General features: G+C 41.0%; 1 protein-coding gene across 12 annotated transcripts in view; it reads left to right on the forward strand.

Annotated features, from left to right (window-relative positions):
* Positions 1–241: 241 nt before the first annotated feature.
* WDR33 (WD repeat domain 33) overlaps positions 242–19,470 on the forward strand; it is a 108,572-nt gene continuing 89,343 nt past the window's right edge. For 5 of the 12 annotated variants that reach the window (XR_011570227.1, XM_019968979.2, XM_070801686.1 and 2 more), the window contains exon 1: positions 243–404. The gene's annotated coding sequence lies outside the window, so the exon portion shown is untranslated. Of the gene's footprint in view, positions 405–19,470 lie in introns of all 12 variants that reach the window. The other 7 variants (XR_011570229.1, XM_070801730.1, XM_019968994.2 and 4 more) reach the window with 3 other exon arrangements.

The following is a 19,470-nucleotide window of genomic DNA, read 5'->3' on the forward strand; positions in this document are numbered from 1 at the left end:
AAGAGGACCAGGGTTAGCTCACAGGGTGAAGAAAGTAAGGCGGCACCACCTCCCCTAGTTCCTTCTCCCCAAGGAGTGCGGACCTCCTCTCAGCCGGAACAAAGAAGTCGCTCCTAGAGGCCGCGTGAGGTTCCGGTCAGGCCCCGCCTCTCAGCTAAGCACATGCGCAGAGTCAGCCCTACGGAGCCCTTCGGCCCAGGCGCGCGTGACGTAGAAGCGTACGCCGGTGCGTGATGACACACGGACGTGCGCTCGGTGGCTCATAGGGGAAGATGGCGGCTGCTCTTTTGGAGGAGTGGGATTGAGAGGGGAGGAGGGAGGGGGCCCGACGGGAGAGACATTCCTGACTGTGAAGACGAACATATCGCTCGCCAGTCGTTAGGACCTCTGATCAGCGCCCGAGGGTGAGTGCGGCGGCGGCATGGGACCGCTCACCTGCAGCAGGCGGCCGCACTCCGCCATTTTCGTGCTCGGCCGTTGCGTGCTTTGGGGACCTCAGGGGTGCCTGTGGACGAGTTGGAAGAGCTGGGAGGATCGACCTCCCGAGGGCTCTTTGAGGCGGGTTTGGGCCTTACGGGAGGGGGCTAGCAGCTTGAGGCAGACCAGGAAGGGCGGACATGGTAAGGCTAAGGCCCTGACTTGGGACCTGTGGCGACGCGAAGACGTAGGTAGGGTAGGCCGCGGAAAACACTGAAGTTTGGAGGAGTGAAGCGCCTTAAAACTGAAATTGGGGGCGGGAGTGGAAGGGGTTGGGCGGAGAATTGAATGGTTTGAGTGGTTGGTTGAAGAGGTCATGGAAAGTTAGTTAATACGAAACCTGTAAAACGGCGAAGGTTTAGTTAGCCTCGTTTTTATCTTGACCTAAAGTCTGTAATTTTAACACGTATAAGTCCACAGCTAGATAGGCAAAAAACCCCTGCTCCTGCGGAATAGCTTTATTATTGTTTTGTTTGGTTTAGATCGTGCTCTCTGCAGGTGGCCGTTAGTAACTCCCTGCACATTTCTGATTTTGAGTTCTGGCAGTTAGATACTTAGGATCATAGAAGGCATTCTTTTTTTTTTTTTTTGAGGAAATATAAAAACTGTTGATACATGCGTGTAAACCCTTGTAATTGGTGGTCCTTCCGGAGAAAGGAGGCGGGTCGATAGGGAATTCAGTAGTTGGACATGTTTAAATCAAATCAGAAATGCATAGATTATTTCTAGAAAACCTGTCATGAATGATTTGAAGTATTTTCTACTCAGATGACATTATGTTGAGTGTTCCGGGAACTTTGGAAGACTAGAAAATGAACAAAAAGCCTGTGTAAAAGGAATACCTCTTACGAAGCCTGAATGGACTTTTTTAAAGTAGCCTCTGGAGATCTAGCACACGCAGTATTTTTTGCCTGTGAAAGTGATGCAGAGGTAGACCTATTTAATTCAAACAAAAACTTTTAGTTAAACGTGTTCGTTGTTCCCCGATGGCATTTTTTCCCAGCTAATCTTAATTGCATTTGGCCTCTCTTATTACCATACAGTACTTTTGCACTTTTTAATTGGTTTCCTTGCCTAGAAGAAGACAAAATACTGTATCGATTAGTATTTATGTTGAGGCCTTACTTTCTGTATTTGGCCTTTTTTCTTGAAGTTTAGAGAAAATTTTTAACTTTTGGTATTTAGGGGAAGAATTTTAGTAGAAAGTTGGCCTTAAATCACAGTGCTTTAGGAAAAAGATAAATCCTTATCTCTGAAGTTGATGGCTTAACTTGTATTCTTTGGTTGGTGAAAAATATTAAAACGCAGATTTTACCCTGACCTAAGGCTTTAATTACACTTTTAGTAACCATTTAAGGTGCTTATTCAGAGCTCTGCATGCTAAGTAACAAGTTCTGTATATTTTTCACACTACTTAGGGAAAAATGTTAATTGATGCTGAAACTATTTCATATTTCAGAATAAGAATGAAGAAAGTAAGGCAATGTAAAGTTTTATAACTGTCACAAATATTTTGACAAAGATATTAGTGAAAGCTTTTCACGTAAGAATCTGTTTATGTAATCCTTTTGAGGTTGCTTAGCAAAAAATAGGACTTTTAGATAAAGTAGTATTAATTAGAGCCCGAAGATTAGAAATCTTCGTTATCAAAGTATATTTAGTTGTCCAGCTCACCAGTTGTTTCAGTATTCCAGATTTGTTTTATAAGATTCCAAATTGTCCTAGTTTTCTGCCAAACATTATTCCAGGATTTTATTTGTGTTGTAACTTTTGCTTATAAGAGATTGTTTTTTTCTTTTAGATGAGTGGAAGTTTCTCTGAGACTCATATATGGCATTGTATTGGAAAATCTTTACATTACTCTCATCCTTTCTGGCCTTAGAACATTTTAGTATTTTCTGGTAGTGACTGACTTTATAATGTTTGTATAGTACCTTATAATCATAATTGAGTGCTTGTTATTTTCTAAGATCTAGGTAGTATTGGAAAGGCTATGGGTTTTAGCAGTAGGTAGACCTAGGTTTGAAGGTCTGTCTACTGGTTAGTCTCACCACTACCTAGTTTTTTACATTTGGGCACTTACATGCTGAACCTCAGTTTAAAAATGTTAGTTATAGTACTTATCTCCAAGGTAAAAAAAAAAAGAGTCTAGTACATAGTAAGCAGCAAATTTTGGCATTTTTCTTTTGTGACTTGAATTTGATGAAGTCCTTTTTTTTTAAAATTGAGATGTTAGTTTTAGGTGTACATATATACAATAATGCTTCACTGTTAGTATATATTGCAGAATAATCACCACAATAAGTCCATCACCATACAGTTATAATTTTTTTTTGTTATGAGAAATTTTAAGATCTACTCATTTAGAAAATTTAAATATGCAATATAGTGTTAACTGTAGTTGCTATGTTTAACTTACTTTAGAATTGGAAATTTGTATCTTTTGACCCCCTTCATCCATTTTGTCCATTTCTACCTTCCCCATTTTTACTTTTTAAAAAATTAACTCAAATGTCTTTGTTGGAAACAAAGATTGGATCAACCTCATTCCTCTGGTAAAGTAAATACTCCCTTCCCTGTGTTATTAAAGAGTTTTGTGTATATCTCTTCTTAATGTGTTTGTAAAATTTACTTAATTATTTTTGGCTACTCTGGGCACGTGGGTTTTCTCTAGTTGTGGGCTCTAGGGTGCGCAGGCCTCAGTTGTGGCACAAGGGCTCAGTTGTCTCATGGCATGTAGCATCTTCTGGGACCAGGGATGGAACCTGGGTCCCCTGAATTGGCAGGCAGATTCCCAACCACTGGACCACCAGGGAAGTCCTATTTAATGTATTTTGATTGGAGCATAACTTCTCCACTACTTCGTCAGCTCTTAGAAGGCAGATGCCACAGGGCCTTATATATTTTGTGTGCTCATAAAGCCTAAAGCATTATAAAAATTGAGTGAATGATTTTTCTACAAAAATTCCCATCATGACTCTCCTGAGATCTGTATTTCACACAGACTGGGTTTATTTCTGCTCCTTTGCCCTTACTGGTGACCTGTTTGCCCATCCCCCTCCTTTCATACTGCATATCCTGTCCATTTCTCAAAGTCCAGCTATGTCTTGTCTCATTAGTGAGGTCTTCAGTGAATATATGTTTATTTTCAACTGTGCCTCTGGTTAACCTAAGGTCTGTGTGACTGCCGTCTATTACTTTAGCACCTGACACTGTGCCTTACCTTTTGAGCAGGTCCTTGGGTGTGTTGACAAACACACAGCTGTGCTTTAAGGCTGACTTTGTAATATAACCACCTGCTCTGTTTACTGTCCCACTTAGTAAGATACGGTTTAGGAGCAATTTCTCTTTATTTGTGTGTAGGGTATTCTGGTAACTTTTTTTTCTTTGTGTGTTGGGATAAATCGCAAACATCCAGAAAAGCTGAAAGAAGAATGCAGTGAACACCTATTGCCTTTCATTTAGATTTATCTGTTTCTAACATTTTGACCATTTTGCTTTAACTCTCAGCATACCTCTCCCCTCAACAACCAGTTGAAAGTAAATGCTGATATCATGCTATTTGTTCCCTGCTGCTGCTGCTAAGTCGCTTCAGTCGTGTCTGACTCTGCGACCCCATAGACGGTAGCCCACCAGGCTCCCCTGTCCCTGGGATTCTCCAGGCAAGAACACTGGAGTGGGTTGCCATTTCCTTCTCCAATGTATGAAAGTGAAAAGTGAAAGTGAAGTCGCTCAGTTCTGTCCGACCCTTAGCGACCCCATGGACTGCAGCCTACCAGGCTCCTCCGTCCATGGGATTTTCCCAGGCAAGAGTACTGGAGTGGGGTGCCATTGCCTTCTCTGTATTTGTTCCCTAAATACCTCTTTAAACTAATGCCATTTTTCTACACTTTATATATCGTTATTGCAAACTAGCCTCCGGCTGAATGCTTTAGTCAGTTAACGTTAACCCTGGGTCGGGAAGATCCCCTGGAGAAGGAAATGGCAGCCCACTCCAGTATTTTTGCCTGGAGAATCCCATGGACAGAGGAGCCTGGTGTCCATGGGGTCGCGAAGAGTTGGACACCTGAGCGACTTCACTTTCAATTAATGTTGTCTCTGGCATGGACTTTTTAAAGAATATGCCATATTTGGGATTTTCTGACTGAATGCTTAAAATGTCATTTAACTTATTTCTCTATTTTTAAATTTCCTATAAATTGAAAGATCTAGAGAGATTTAATTAAATTTGGGTCAGTATTTTTGGCACAAATACTTCCTAGATGGTAGTATGTAATTTACATTGCATTGCATCAGGAAAAACAGAATTCTGGTTCTCCTCTTTCTAGTGATCTATTAATAAGGTGGTGAGGACTTCCAGATGTTTGCCCCACTGTTTCCAATGCTAAATTTACTTGGTTGGTGTGGTGTCCATTGAATTTCTTCATTGAAAAGGTACATTTTCCCCTGTCACCTAATGGTTGATGATTTTTGGCCTAGTCATTTAATTTGGAGTTATAAAAATTGAATAAGTGAACTTTCTATAAAAATTCTCCTCACGGCTCTGTTATTTCTTGGCTGTTTTCTGTTAATAAAAAAAGTGCTTCCCCCTCCTTTATAGTTTTTAAAATTTTATTTACTTACGTTTTTTGATGATCTGGGTCTTTGTTGCTGTACGTGGACTTTTTCTAGTGTGGCAAGCAGGGGCTCCTTTCTAGTCGTGGTGCACAGGCTTCTCATTGCAGTGGCTTTTCTTGCAGAGCACGTGCTCTGGGCATGCGGGCTTCGATAGTTGCAGCCCTTGGGCTCAGTAGTTGCAGCTGGCAGGGAATTCCGCCTATTCCGTGTGTTTTTTCCTGAAACATCTGGAGTCCTTGATAGCCACTGTGCATCTTTCCCGTAAGAACACCATTCTCTTAAATACCCAGAATATTAATAGATTCTACCGACTGGAGTTTTGAGCAAGCTTTGGGAATTGGGGATGGACAGGGAAGCCTGGCAGTCCAGGGGAAGCCTGCAGCCCCCTGCAGTCCATGGGGTTGCAAAGAGCCGGACGCGACTGAGCGACTGAACTGAACTGTAACTAGGTACAGTATCTGATATTCAGATTTCATATTCCAGTTTCTCCAGTTGTCTCAATAGCATCCCTTACAGAGTTTTTTCCCTCTGTAATTTAGGTTCCAGTCTAGAATTGAACGTTGCATTTAATTGTCATGTTTCTTTAGTCTTTATAATTTTTTTAAACTTAAAAAAATTTATTCGTTTTTGACTATGCTGGGTCTTCGTTGATGAGTGAGCTTTTTTCTAGTTGGCGTCTCCTGGGCTCTAGAGCACAGGCTCAATAGTTGTGGCACATGGACTTAGTTGCTCTGAGGCATATGGGATCTTCCCAGATCAGGGATCAACCTGTGTCTCTTGCATTGGCAGGCAGATTTCTTTACCACTGAGCCACCAGGGAAGCCCTCTTTAGTCTTTGGTTGTTCAGTCGTTTCTATGGCCTTTCTTTCTTTAACGAGTAACTTTTATTTAAGAGTCTAGTCTACTAGTTTTGTTTTCTCCTGATTTTTGGAGTATTACTTTTTTATTTTTAATGTGTTAGTTGTAGCTGTTATTGTTTTCCATGCTTAAGTTGTTGCAGACTTGGCCAGCGTGAGTCCCTCTTTAAGCTGGTTCTTGTATCCCCACCCCCACCCCGTGGTTTTTTTTTTTTTTTGGTCATCCCACGTGACTTATTCCAAGATCAGGGATAGAAACCATGCCCCCTGCAGTGGAAGATCTGTATTCACCAGGGAATTCTCTCTTGTGTCCCTTTTGGCTGAACCTAATTAATCTTTGAGAGCTTTTTTCTTGTTTTTTTTAGCAAAACAAAATAACCCATATCTTTCTTTGTTTTCCTTTTTTGTTTTTTATGTTTTTCTATTTCTCCAAAAAGTCTTATTTTCTTTTGATAGAAAATGATATTTATAAATTTAAGATTTGGGTGCTTGGTAATATATATACTGTTATTAGAATGTCTGTGTTCTAGGCTTCCTTCATTGGACAGAGCTAGAAAATATGTTTTCAGAAACCATCTGTTTATATTAGTATTTTGAATTCCAATTTATTATTATTTTTTATTTATTTTATTTTTTATTATTTATATAAATCTGTTTTACTTGGAGGCTAATTACTTTACAATATTGTATCGGTTTTGCCATACATTGACGTGAATCCTCCAGGGGTAGTTTAAAGTGAGCATTATTATTGGGATTTGTTACAAAGAAAGTAGATTCAACTGAGTGCAGTTGATTTCTTTTCAGTCCTTTTTCCTTAGACTGTATTCCACTGAAAATGAGCAGTTAGCGGACGTCCCCTGGTAGGCCAGTGGTTGAGAGTCCTTCCGCCAGTTCTGGGGACACTGGCTCAGTCCCCGGGCTGGAGAGATCCCACGTGCCGTGGGCAGCTAAGTCCGTGGGATCTAGAGCCCGGGCTCGGCAACAAGAGAAGCCACTGCAGTGAGAAGCCTGCGCACCCCAGCCAAAGAGCAGCCCACCACTGCCCCCATCACTGCAACGAAAGAAAGCCTGCCTGCAGGAGCAGAGACCCAGCACAGCCGCCGCACCCCGCCAAAAAAGAACTGTGTTCAAAAGTTGCTTGAAATGACACCTTTTTGTTTATTTGATCAATTTGATTAGTTTTGACTATCAAGTCAGACTTTTTGCTTTTTGTTCATGATTGAGTGTGTTTTTTTCTTTACTTTTTAACATAGTAAATGTTTACGTGGCTTAAAACGTGATACAGTATTGAAAGAGTATATAAATCTTGCTTCTGTTTCTAAGCTGTCTATTCCTTTCTCACCCATCCAAAGTATGGCGTGTTTATGTCTGCATCCTTATTTTCTCTTTCTTACAAAAGAGGCATACTGTAAACAACTTGTGAACTTTGTTTTTTCCTAGTAATTTTATTCATTTATTGGCCGTCCTGGGTCTTTTCTGCAGTCGTGGCCTGCAGGCGCTGCCTTCTGGTTGTAGCGCGTGGGCTTGTCGTTGCCGTGGCTGCTCGTGTTGCTGCGTCGTCTAAGACTTGGGGGCTTTAGTAGTGCAAGGGCTCAGTAGTTGTGATTCCCGGGCTCTAGAGCACAGCCTCAATAGTTGTGGCATATGGGCTTAGTTTGCTCTACGGCAACAGGATCGTCCCAGACCAGGGATCGAACTCATGTCTTCTGCATTGGCAGGTGGATTCTTTACCACTGAACCACCAGGGAAGCTTGGGTAATTTGATTTTTGTTGTTGAGTTGTAGGAGTTCTTCATTTATTCTGAATATTAACCCCTGTCAGATTTGCAGACGTTTTCTTCCATTCTGTAGGTTGCCTTTTCACTCTGTTGATTGTGTCCTTTGCTGCACACAAGTGCTTAAGGTTGATTATATTTTCATTTGTGTGTGTGGGACCCTTATTTTTTCCTAACAGTGTATCCAAGAAATCATGCTATATCAGTTCAGTGCTCCCCCATCCCCCATGTGATTTATAGTAAGAAGTGTGTATTTGGTCTTTGTCAGGTTTCTGGCATAGAACTCCTAAAACTCTTGGAATTTTCTAAATGGTTAGAATGATAAAGGTGTTTTGATATTCATGACAAACCCCTGAAATCACACCTGAGTTTGTGTTAATGAGGTGACTTTTAGAAAGCACCTAGGGGTGAAGGGAACTTTGAGTGCCACCCTCTAGGAGAGGAGGGGGGCTGGAGGTTGAATTAATTGCCAGTTATTTAGTCAAACATGCCCAGTTTAGGAAGCCTTCATAAATACTCTGAAAGAACATGGCTCATGGTTCGGAGAGCTTCTGGATTGGTGACCACATGAAGATTCTCAAGAAGACTGGTGGGCTCTGAGAACTCTGAGACCCATCCTCCATACATTACCTTGTGCATCTCTTCTACCCGGCTTTTTCTGATTTCTGTTGTTTATAATAAAGAGGTAGCCTAGTAAGTAAAATGTTTGGTTGTTTTCACTTCTTGATTATAGCAAGTAATACCGCTATGAACATTCGTGTACAAGTTTTTGTGTGGATAATAATACTTTTTGTTCTCTTGGGAATGTACCTGCTAATGCTGAGTCGCTTCAGTCGTGTCCAACTCTTTGCGACCCCATAGACGGCAGCCCACCAGGCTCCCCCGTCCCTGGGATTCTCCAGGCAAGAACACTGGAGTGGGTTGCCATTTCCTTCTCCAATGCATGAAAGTGAGAAGTGAAAGTGAAGTCGCTCAGTCATGTCTGACCCTCAGCGACCCCATGGACTGCAGCCTTCCAGGCTCCTCCATCCATGGGATTTTCCAGGCAAGAGTACTGGAGTGGGGTGCCATTGCCTTCTCCGTGGGAATGTACCTAGGATTAGAATTATAATTATATCCTTAGAATTTAGGGAAGTTCTGAACTGGTTTCCTAAGAGGCTGCACTATTTTATATTCATTTCTACCAACAGTATATGAGGGTTCCAATTTCTCCACATTCTCACCAACCCTTGTCATTTTCTTCTTTTTGACTATAGTCACCTTAGTGGGTATGAAGTGTTTTCCCTTTGTGATTTGATTTGCATTTTCCCAATGATGCTTAGCATCTTTTCATGTGATTATTAACCGTTTGTTATCTGTAGAGAAGTAGCTATTGTCCATTTAAAATATTGGTTGTGTTTTTAATATTGAGCTGTGAGAGTTCTTTATATATTCTAAATGCCAGTCCCTTATCAGATACATGATTTGTAGGATTTTTTTCTAATGATGTGGATTGTCTTTTCATTTTCTTTTTTTCTTATACTTCTGTTTATTTTTGTCTGTTCTGGGTCTTGGATGCTGAGGTGGCTTTCTGTAGTTGCAGAAAGCGGGGTGGGGGGAGGCTCCTCTGGTTGCTGTCCTCAGGTTTCTCATTGTGGTGCCTTTTGTTGTGCAGCACAGGCTCTAGAGCCCACGGGTTTCAGTAGTTGCGCCTCCCAGGCTCTAGAGCACAGGCTCAGTAGTTGTGGTGCATGAGGTTAGTTGCTCCATCGCGTGTGTGATCCCTCTGAATCAGGGATCAAACCCGTGGCTCCTACATTGGGAGGCAAATTCTTTACCACTGAGCCACCAAGGAAGCCCTGTCTTTTCTCTTTAAAGATGGTTTTATTGAAGCACAAAAACATTGTAATTTTGATGATGTCCAGTTTGTCCATTTTTTCTTGGGTTGATTATGCTTTTGGTGTTGTATCTTAAAAAGGCTTCACCTAACATGAGTCACAAATATATATATTTGCTGTATTTAGTGCAGTCAAGCAATTGATTTTTCCAATGAAAAATGTAGATTGTTGTCCACGAGTATGCCTAAGAAAATGAATTTGACTGTTTAGAAAGCTCTAGTGAGTTTGCCTTTGTGGTTATGTCATGCGAGTGTATGCTCCTTGGTTTTTGTCTCGCCACAGCAAAGATTTGGAGTGACGGACATTAAAGCCCCCTTGGCGTGTCACAGCTCTCGGGTCTTGGACAGACTGTGTTATAGCTCTCAGACAAATCAGCTCTATTTTATTTAGAAGAAAACAGGAAAATCCATCTTCAAGGTGTGAGGGCACGTGGATCCAAAGATGTGAAGAGAAGAGCGCCCAGGCGCGCAGGGGAGAGAGAGAGAGAGAGAGCCCTTTGGCTCCTCTTTTTATTGTTTTTTTCTTCCCCCTGGGCCTGCCCCATGCAAATTGGGCTTAGTCAGGAGTGCTCTTCTACCTGAAGTCCTCACTCTGGTCCTGGACCTTCCTTTGACCTTCCTCTGTTCTATTTTCGTGGGCTTTTCTCTTCCTTGTCTTTTAGCTTTTAGCCACTGCCATTTTGGACTCCTTTTCCCTATTCTAACTACCTAACAGTTAGAAATTAATAAGCTTTAGTTTTAGCTGTAATAAAAGCAATTTTACGTAACTATACTGAACCTTTATAAAGGGGAGATTCACGTAAAAAATAAAGGACATGTGTTTCATTGGTGAAATATTTTTAAACTTTACTTTTTAACTCGGTAATTATAACCTTAATAACCACTGTATTTTTGAAATTCTGACTGATTAGTTTGAAGGGAAGGACCAAACTAAGACAGTATGTGTCATAAAGACACCACAAATGCCAGTGACTGAGGAACTAGTTAGGCTTGTAGGCCAGTGTGGGTAATAAAAGCAGAAGCAGAATCACTGTGCCAAAAGCAGGAGGCACCCAAAACCTCAAGCTTTTCATTTTATCTTGCTGTTGACAAATTTGAAATAGTCAGGACCATCTGCTTAGGATTCTGCCTTTGGTAATGATTGTGTATTTTGTTAAATGTTTTTACATTCAGTTTAGTTGTTAAGCTAAATTTAAAAATGAGATGAAGAGAAACTGGAAAATTCTCACCTGCTCTCTGTATAATCTTGAAATTTTAGAATTATTTTAACTTTAGAGGCCATAAGATCTAGACTCTTAAAAAAGCAGGATTGAAGAGATTGAATTTGTTCAAAGTCACACAGTGGAAGAATGCAGGTCACTTGAATACCTGTGTAGTGTTTTTTCTCCACCTTAAAAAAACCCCCCAAAACCCATCAACATTTCAGTGTAACTTGGAAGAGCTTTTTTGTTCACTGTCTTTGTGAGCTAAAATTATAAGTTTGCATAGCCAGAAAAGTCTAAAATAGGAAGATCTTCCATCAGGAAATAAGTGATCATATTATTCTGTGGTCTTGAAGTTGTTATATCTAGCTTTGTTCAAAATTGATTACCACCTTGGACTTTGGTATACTTCTATTTTAGTAACAATGATTTCAGCCTTTAAATCTAGTATTTGACAGAATAGTTTTTGGTAGATATTTTAGAAATTAATTATATTATTTGGTCGTGCTGGGAAGCTTGTGGGATCTTAGTTTCCTGACCAGGGACTGAACCTGAGGTCTCTGCAGTAGAAGCGAAGAGTCCTGACCACTGGACCGCTGGGGAATTCCCTCTTGGTAGATATTTGTTATCCAAACATGCCACATCCCAAACGAGTAGCTAGGTTCCTCCCTCATATGTGTCACGTTCTCAAATTATAGTTTATAATATGAAGGAGTTTTTCTTTTTTCCGCCCACATTTTCTACCCACAGTGCTCATTTGCGGCTATGTTTTTTACAAGTTTCGTGCCCAGAATATTCATTTCCAGTTCATTGCCTGTGTTCATAACCCTACTTAGTAACTTCTTTTATAAGTTACTTTATCTTTATGCATTTGTTCATTCATACATTTACTTTTATACTGCATTCGTGCTAAGTCGCTTCAGTCATGTCCTGTAGCCTGCCATGCTCTTTTGTCTGTGGGATTCTCCAGGCAAGAATACTGGAGTGGGTTTCCATGTCCTTCTCCAGAGGATCTTCCCAACGCAGGGATCAAACCCACATCTCTTACGTCTCTTGCATTGGCAGGTGGATCCTTTACCACTAGCCTCATTGCCAAAAAAAGTGAAGACTATAAGAGGATATACAGTGATCTGTCTCTTCCCTGTGGCTGTCCTCCAAGCCTCTTTCATTTATCCAGTAACTAGAGTTATCAGTTCATTGTGAATTTTTTTTCCAGAGATAATTTGTGTTATATATATAGAAAATGTGAGGCTTCTCTGGTAGCTCAGCTAGTAAAGAAACTGCCTGCAATGCAGAAGACCCTGGTTCTATTCCTAGGTTGGGAAGATCCCCTGGAGAAGGAATAGGCCACCCACTTCAGTATTCATGGGCTTCCCTGGTGGCTCAGATGGTTAAGAATCTGCCTGCAGTGTGGGAGATCTGGGTTTGATCCCTGCGTTGAGGAGATCCCCTGGAGGAGGGCATAGCAACCGACTCTAGTGTTCTTGCCTGGAGAATCCCCATGGACAGAGGATCCTGGTGGGCTACAGTCCCTGGGATCACAGAGTCAGACCTGGCTGAGGGACTAAGCACAGCACATAGCAAATGTATTTCCTACAGATGTGTGTGTGTTCCTTTTTTGTTGCTTTTCACATCCATGGTGGTAGTCTGTACACTGTTTTGTACTTCTTTTCACTTAATACATCTTGGAGATTCTAAATAGAACTACCTTCTTTATAATAGTTGCTTAATATGTATTGTATGGGTGTTTCATGTTAACTAGTTCTCTAATTAATAGACGTGGGTAGTTTCCAGTCTTTTGTTATTAAAAACAGTGCTCCATTGAATAACCTTATGGATATGTGTTGGCGCATGTGTGAACACATGTAGGGATAAACTCATGGAATGGAAGTGCTTGGTCAAAGAAGGTGCACTGTCAGTGTGTGAATAGGGTGTTTTTTCTCACACCAGTCTGTCACTTCTACTATCATAGTTTCTGCTTTCTTGAATGATGTGGCTTCCTAGTAAATGATGAGTCATTTTCAGCATGAATAACAAGGGGAATTTAAAATCACTAATTTGTCCCTTTTTGATAATTTTCATGTGGTATATGTTCCAGGGATGATTTATCGTTACGTACAGTAGTGCTTTCTATACTTTTTGGACCCCATAGGAATCTGATAAAACTTACATATTTCTTCCTAGGAAAAAAAGTGAATATCCATATTAGAATTTTACCTGTAATTATGAGGTGGGAGGGTCATTGAAATCCTTTTTTCTTAAATTTAATTTTTTTTTTTAACACTCAAATCATTTTGTGTTGGGGTTTAGTTCCAGTTCAGTCCCTCAGTTGTGTCCGACTCTTTGTGACCCCATGAACTGCAGCACGCCAGGCCTCCCTGTCCATTACCAACTCCTGGAGTCTACCCAAACCCGTGTCCTTTGAGTTGGTGATGCCATCCAGCTATCTCAGCCTCTGTCGTCCCCTTCTGCCCTCAGTCTTTCCCAGCATCAGGGTCTTTTCAAATGAATCAGCTCTTCGCATCAGGTGGCCAAAGTACTGGAGTTTCAGCTTCAACATCAGTCCTTCCAGTGAACACCCAGGACTGATCTCCTTTAGGATGGATTGGTTGGATCTCCTTGCAGTCCAAGGGACTGTCAAGAGTCTTCTCCAACACCACAGTTCAAATGCATCAATTCTTTGGCGCTCAGCTTTCTTCACAGTCCAGCTCTCACATCCGTACATGACCACTGGAAAAACCATAGCCTGACTAGACGGACCTTTGTTGGCAAAGTAATGTCTCTTTGCTAGGTTGGTCATAACCTTCCTTCCAAGGAGTAAGCGTCTTTTAATTTCATGGCTGCGGTCACCATCTCATGTGATTTTAGAGCCCAAAAAAATAAAAGTCAGCCACCGTTTCCACTGCTTCTCCATCTATTTCCCATAAAGTGATGGGACCAGATGCCATGATCTTTGTTTTCTGAATGTTGAGCTTTAAGGCAAGTTTTTCACTCTCCTCTTTCACTTTCATCAAGAGGCTCTTTAGTTCTTCACTTTCTGCCATAAGGGTGGTGTCATCTGCGTATCTGAGGTTATTGATATTTTCCCCTGGCAGTCTTGATTCCAGCTTGTGCTTCTTCCAGCCCAGCGTTTCTCATAATGTACTCTGCGTAGAAGTTGAATAAGCAGGGTGACGATATACAGTCTTGACATACTCTTTTTCCTATTTGGAACCAGTTGTCCTAACTGTTGCTTCTTGACCTGCATACAGATTTCTCAGGAGGTAGGTCAGGTGGTCTGGTATTCCCATCTCTTGAAGAATTTTCCACAGTTTGTTGTGATCCACACAGTCAAAGGCTTTGGCATAGTCAGTAAAGCAGAAATAGATGTTTTTCTGGAACTCTCTTGCTTTTTTGACGATCCAGCGGATGTTGGCAATTTGATCTCTGGTTCCTCTGCCTTTTCTATAACCACTTGAACATCTGGAAGGTCATGGTTCACGTACTGCTGAAGCCTGGCTTGGAGAATTACTTAACTAGCATAACATGCCAAAAATGTTGCTTTTTTCTTTCATCTTCAGTTTTAAAATAGCTACACAAAAATGCATGTTTAAAATGTTGCTTTTTTCTTTCATCTTCAATATTAAAATAGCTACACAAAAATTCACCAGTGTTGATTTTTTTTAAATGCACGTTGATATGACAGCTGTCACAATACAGTCTTAACAAGACTGTTTTCAATGAAGTTAAAGACAGCTAAATGATCCTAGAGATAGCTTATGGAAAAAACTGAATGAGTTTCTTGGCCAGCCCAATATTTATTACCATTTTTAGTGTGCCAGGTTGTATGCTAGACACTGGAATACAGAGATTAAAAAATGTTCAGTTCTTGCCTAAAAGGAATTTATATTTTAAATAGGCAGACATACAGGTTTTACCAGTATAATGTATGCTTTTCCATGATTATGGCATAGTATACTTTGGAAATGCAGACTGCTGAATAAATTTAAGTGTAATAAATAAGCATAAGTTTACAAAAGTAATTGAGAGCATTGGTATAGAAATACACCAGCAAAGGATGTGAGAGTATTTGGCAGACTTAGAGATTTCAGAATAGCATTGAAAAAAGTGAAAGGAAAAAGCTCCACTCCTAGCTGCTTCCATAGATCTCCTTGTCCATTGTGGACAACTTGGAAAAACTCAAGGTGTAAAGAAGACAACAGAATTTTACCATGAGTCCATGCTCTGTTATCTTCGTTATGTGTTCCTTCTCATTTTTTGGCTTTTGAGGAAAAGTGTACAGTTCTTTTAAAATAATTGCAATTGTTTCACAGTCTGAATTTTCCACTTAATATTAGATCATGTGCAATTTTTAAAAATATTTCAAGTATTTTAATGGTTATCTAAAATTTCATAATATAGATATGCAGAAGTATTGATAACTCAGGTTGCTTACTGTGCTTGTGAACTGAACTGAAAAACTTTGTTGTAAGACAGAATTTCTTAGTTGGCTACGTGAATCCCTATTAAATCATAGAATGGTTCTCTGAAATTTATAAATATATAAAGGTACTCCTGGCACAGCTAGGTGCAGCATGCTTTAAAAATTGCAGAAGCTTTCTTGCATTTCAGATAGAAGATATAAGTCATTCTGTGCTTTACAAATTTTAACTATTGGGTAATATTAATGGTTCTTAATACTATTCCTTCATTTTCAAAATTAAGGGAAAAAAGACCCAGAAGTATCACAGATTTCTTCAGGGTAGGAGAGCCTTAAATAGAGTCCTATCTTCTCCACTTGGTTGTTGTTTGCACTCTAATGATACAGTATGCCCTTCCCCCAAGGCTTAGGGGTTCTAGGGAGGAGTTGTGAAAAGCATTACAGTGGTACAGCTTTGCTGTATATATTTTTTTTAATTTCATTTGCTTATTTTTGGCTGCGCTGGGTCTTTGTTGCTGTGTGTGGGTTTTCTCTAGTTCTAGCGAGTGGAGGCTACCCTAGTTGTGGTGTGCACGCTTCTCATTGCAGTGGATTTCTTTTGTTGCCGAGCACAGACTTCAGGGTGTGTGGGTTTCAGTAGTTGCTGTGCGTTGGCTCAGTAGTTGTCATATTGGGTCTTTCATTCAGGCTCATGGACTCTAGTTGTGACACTTTCGGGCTTAATTGCCCTGCAGCATGTGAGATCTTAGTTCCCCATTTAGGAATTGAACCTACGTGTCCCCTGCATTGGAAGGCAGATGGTTAACCACTGGACTATCAGGGAAGTCCTTCTTGAACTTACTTTTAAGATGTAGCTTGAAGAAAGGGATCTACAGTTGAAGGAGTTTTATAAAAAATGAGAATTTCCTGGTAATCCAGTGATTAGGTTTCTGTGCTTTCACTGCTGAGGGGCCAGGTTCAGTTCTTGGAGAGAAAAAGATAATGAGAACGTCCTTGAGAACATCTTTGAATTCTTTGTCTTATTCAGTCTTCTGTTTTTCACTTGTGAATAGTAGGTGCTGCCAACTCCAGTTGATTCTTGTTATTCATAGCACTGGCAGGTCTGGGAAGTCTCTTGTGGGGTCACTGCTCTTTTCTCCTGGGTCCTGGTGCGCACAAGGTTCTGTCTGTGCTCTCCAAGAGTCTGTTTCCCCAGTCCTGTGTATGTTCTGGTGGCTCTGTGGTGTGGTTAATGGCGACCTCCTCCAAGAGGGCTTATGCCATACCCAGGTCTACTTTACCCAGAGCCCCTGCCCCTGCAGCAGTCCACTGCTGACCCGTAGCTCCACAGGAGACACTCAGACACAGTTCTGTCTCAGTCGCTGTGGGGTCTCTGGGTCCTGATGCGCACAGTTTGTTTGAGCCCTCTGAGCATCTCTGGGGGATATAGGGTTTGAGTTTAAACACGATTTTGCCCCTCCTACCATCTTGCTGGGGCTTCTTTGTCCTTGGATGTGGGGTATCTCCTAAAAGTTGTTCCAGCTCCTGCCGTCTTGCTGGGGCTTCTCTGCCCTTGGAGGTGGGAAATCTCCTCACAGTCGCTCCAGCGGTGCACTGTAAAGAGCATAATTGCTGTAAAGAGCAGTATTGCATAGGAACCTGGAATGTTAGATCCAGGAATCGAGGCAAATTGAAAGTGGTCAAACAGGAGATGGCAAGAGTGGACATCAATATTTTAGAATCAGTGAACTAAAATGGACTGAAATGGGTGAATTTAACTCAGATGACCATTGTATCTACTACTGTGGGCAAGAATCCATTAGAAGAAATGGAGTAGCCATCATAGTCAACAAAAGAGTCTGAAGTGCAGTACCTGGATGCATTCTCAAAAACAACAGAATGATCTCTGTTTGCTTCCAAGGCAAACTGTTTAATATCATAGTAATCCAAGTCTGTGCCCTGACCAGTAATGCTGAAGAAGCTGAAGTTGAATGGTTCTATGAAGACCTACAAGACTTTCTAGAACTAACACCCAAAAAAGATGTCCTTTTCATTATAGGGGACTGGAATGCAAAAGTAGGAAGTCAAGAGTTACCTGGAGTAACAGGCAAATTTGGCCTTGCAGTGAAGAATGAAGCAGGGCAAAGGCTAACAGAGTTTTGCCAAGAGAACGCACTGGTCATAGCCAACACTCTCTTTTAACAACACAAGAGAAGACTCTACACATGGACATTACCAGATGGTCAATACCGAAATCTGATTGATTATATTCTTTGCAGCTGAAGATGGAGAAGCTCTATACAGTCAGCAAAAAGAAGACTGGGAGCTGACTGTGGCTCAGATCATGAACTCCTTATTGCCAAATTCAGACTTAAATTGAACAAAGTAGGGAAAACCACTAGACTATTCAGGTATGACCTAAATCAAATCCATTACAATTATACAGTGGAAGTGAGAAATAAATTCAAGGGATTAGATCTGATAAACAAGAGTGCCTGAAGAACTATGGATGGAGGTTCAATGACACTGTACAGGAGGCAGTGATCAAGACCATCCCCAAGAAAAAGAAATGCAAAAAGGCAAGATGGTTGTTTCAGGAAGCCTTACAAATACTATGAAAACAAGAGAAGCAAAAGGCAAAGGAGAAAAGGAAAGATACACCCATTTGAATGCAGAGTTGCAGAGAATGGCAAGGAGAGATAAGAAAGCCTTCCTCAGTGATCAGTGCAAAGAAATAGAGGAAAACAATAGAATGGGAAAGACTAGAGATGGAACTTTTCATGCAGAGATAGCACAATAAAGGACAGAAATGATATGGACCTAACAGAAGCAGAAGATCTTAAGAAGAGGTGGCAAGAATACACAGAACTGTACAAAAAAGATCTTCATGACCCAGATAATCACGATGTGTGGATCACTCACCTAGAGCCAGACATCCTGGAGTGTGAAGTCAAGTGGGCCTTAGGAAACATCACTAGGAACAAAGCTAGTGAAGGTGATGGAATTCCAGTTGAGCTATTTCAAATCCTGAAAGATGATGCTGTGAAAGTGCTGCACTCAGTATGCCAGCAAATTTGGAAAACTCAGCAGTGGCCACAGGACTGGAACAGTTAAGTTTTCATTCCAATCCCAAAGAAAGGGAATGCAAAGAATGTTCAAACTACTGCACAATTGCACGCATGTCACACGCTAGCAAAGTGATGCTCAAAATTCTCCAAGGCAGGCTTCAACACTACATGAACCATGAACTTCCAGATGTTCAAGCTGGTTTTAGAAAAGATAGAGGAACCAGAGATCAAATTGCCAACATCCGCTGGATTATCGAAAAAGCAAGAGAGTTTCAGAAAAACATCTGCTTCATTGACTGCACCAAAGCCTTTGACTGTGTGGATCACAATAAACGCTGGAAAATTGTTCAAGAGATGGGAATACCAGACCACCTGACCTACCTCCTGAGAAATCTGTATGCAGGTCAAGAAGCAACTGTTAGAACTGGACATGGAAGAACAGACTGGTTCCAAATTGGGTAAGGAGTATATCAAGGCTGTATATTGTCACCCTGCTTATTTAATTTTTATGCAGAGTGCATCATGAGAAATGCTGGGCTGGATGAAGCACAAGCTGAAATCAAGATTGCCGGGAGAAATATCAATAGCTTCCGATATGCAGATGACACCACCCTTATGGCAGAAAGCAAAGAAAATCTGAAGAGCCTCTTGATGAAAGTGAAAGAGGAGAGTGAAAAAGTTGGCTTAAAACTCAACATTCAGAAAACTAAGATCATGGCATCTGGTCCCATCTCTTCATGGTAAATAGGGAAACAGACTTAATTTTGGGGGGCTCCAGAATCACTGCACATGGTGACTGCAGCCATGAAATTAAAAGATGCTTTCTCCTTGGAAGAAAAGTTATGAGCAACTAGACAGCATATTAAAAAGCAGAGACATTTATTTGCCAACAAAGGTCCGTCTAGTCAAAGCTATAGTTTTTCCAGTGGTCATGTATGGATGTGAGAGTTGGATTCCGAAGAAAGCTGAGCAGTGAAGAATTGATGCTTTTGAACTGTGGTGTTGGAGAAGACTCTTGAGAGTCCCTTGGACTGCAGTGAGATCCAGCCAGTCCATGCCAAAGAAAATCAGTCCTGAATATTCATTGGAAGGACTGAGGCTGAAGCTGAAACTCCAGTAACTTTGGCCACATGATGCGAAGAACTGACTCAGTTGAAAAGACCCTGATGCTGAGAAAGATTGAAGATGGGAGGAGAAGGG

This window comes from Bos indicus, chromosome 2 (genome assembly GCF_029378745.1).
Source record: "Bos indicus isolate NIAB-ARS_2022 breed Sahiwal x Tharparkar chromosome 2, NIAB-ARS_B.indTharparkar_mat_pri_1.0, whole genome shotgun sequence".
Taxonomy (NCBI): domain Eukaryota; kingdom Metazoa; phylum Chordata; class Mammalia; order Artiodactyla; family Bovidae; genus Bos; species Bos indicus.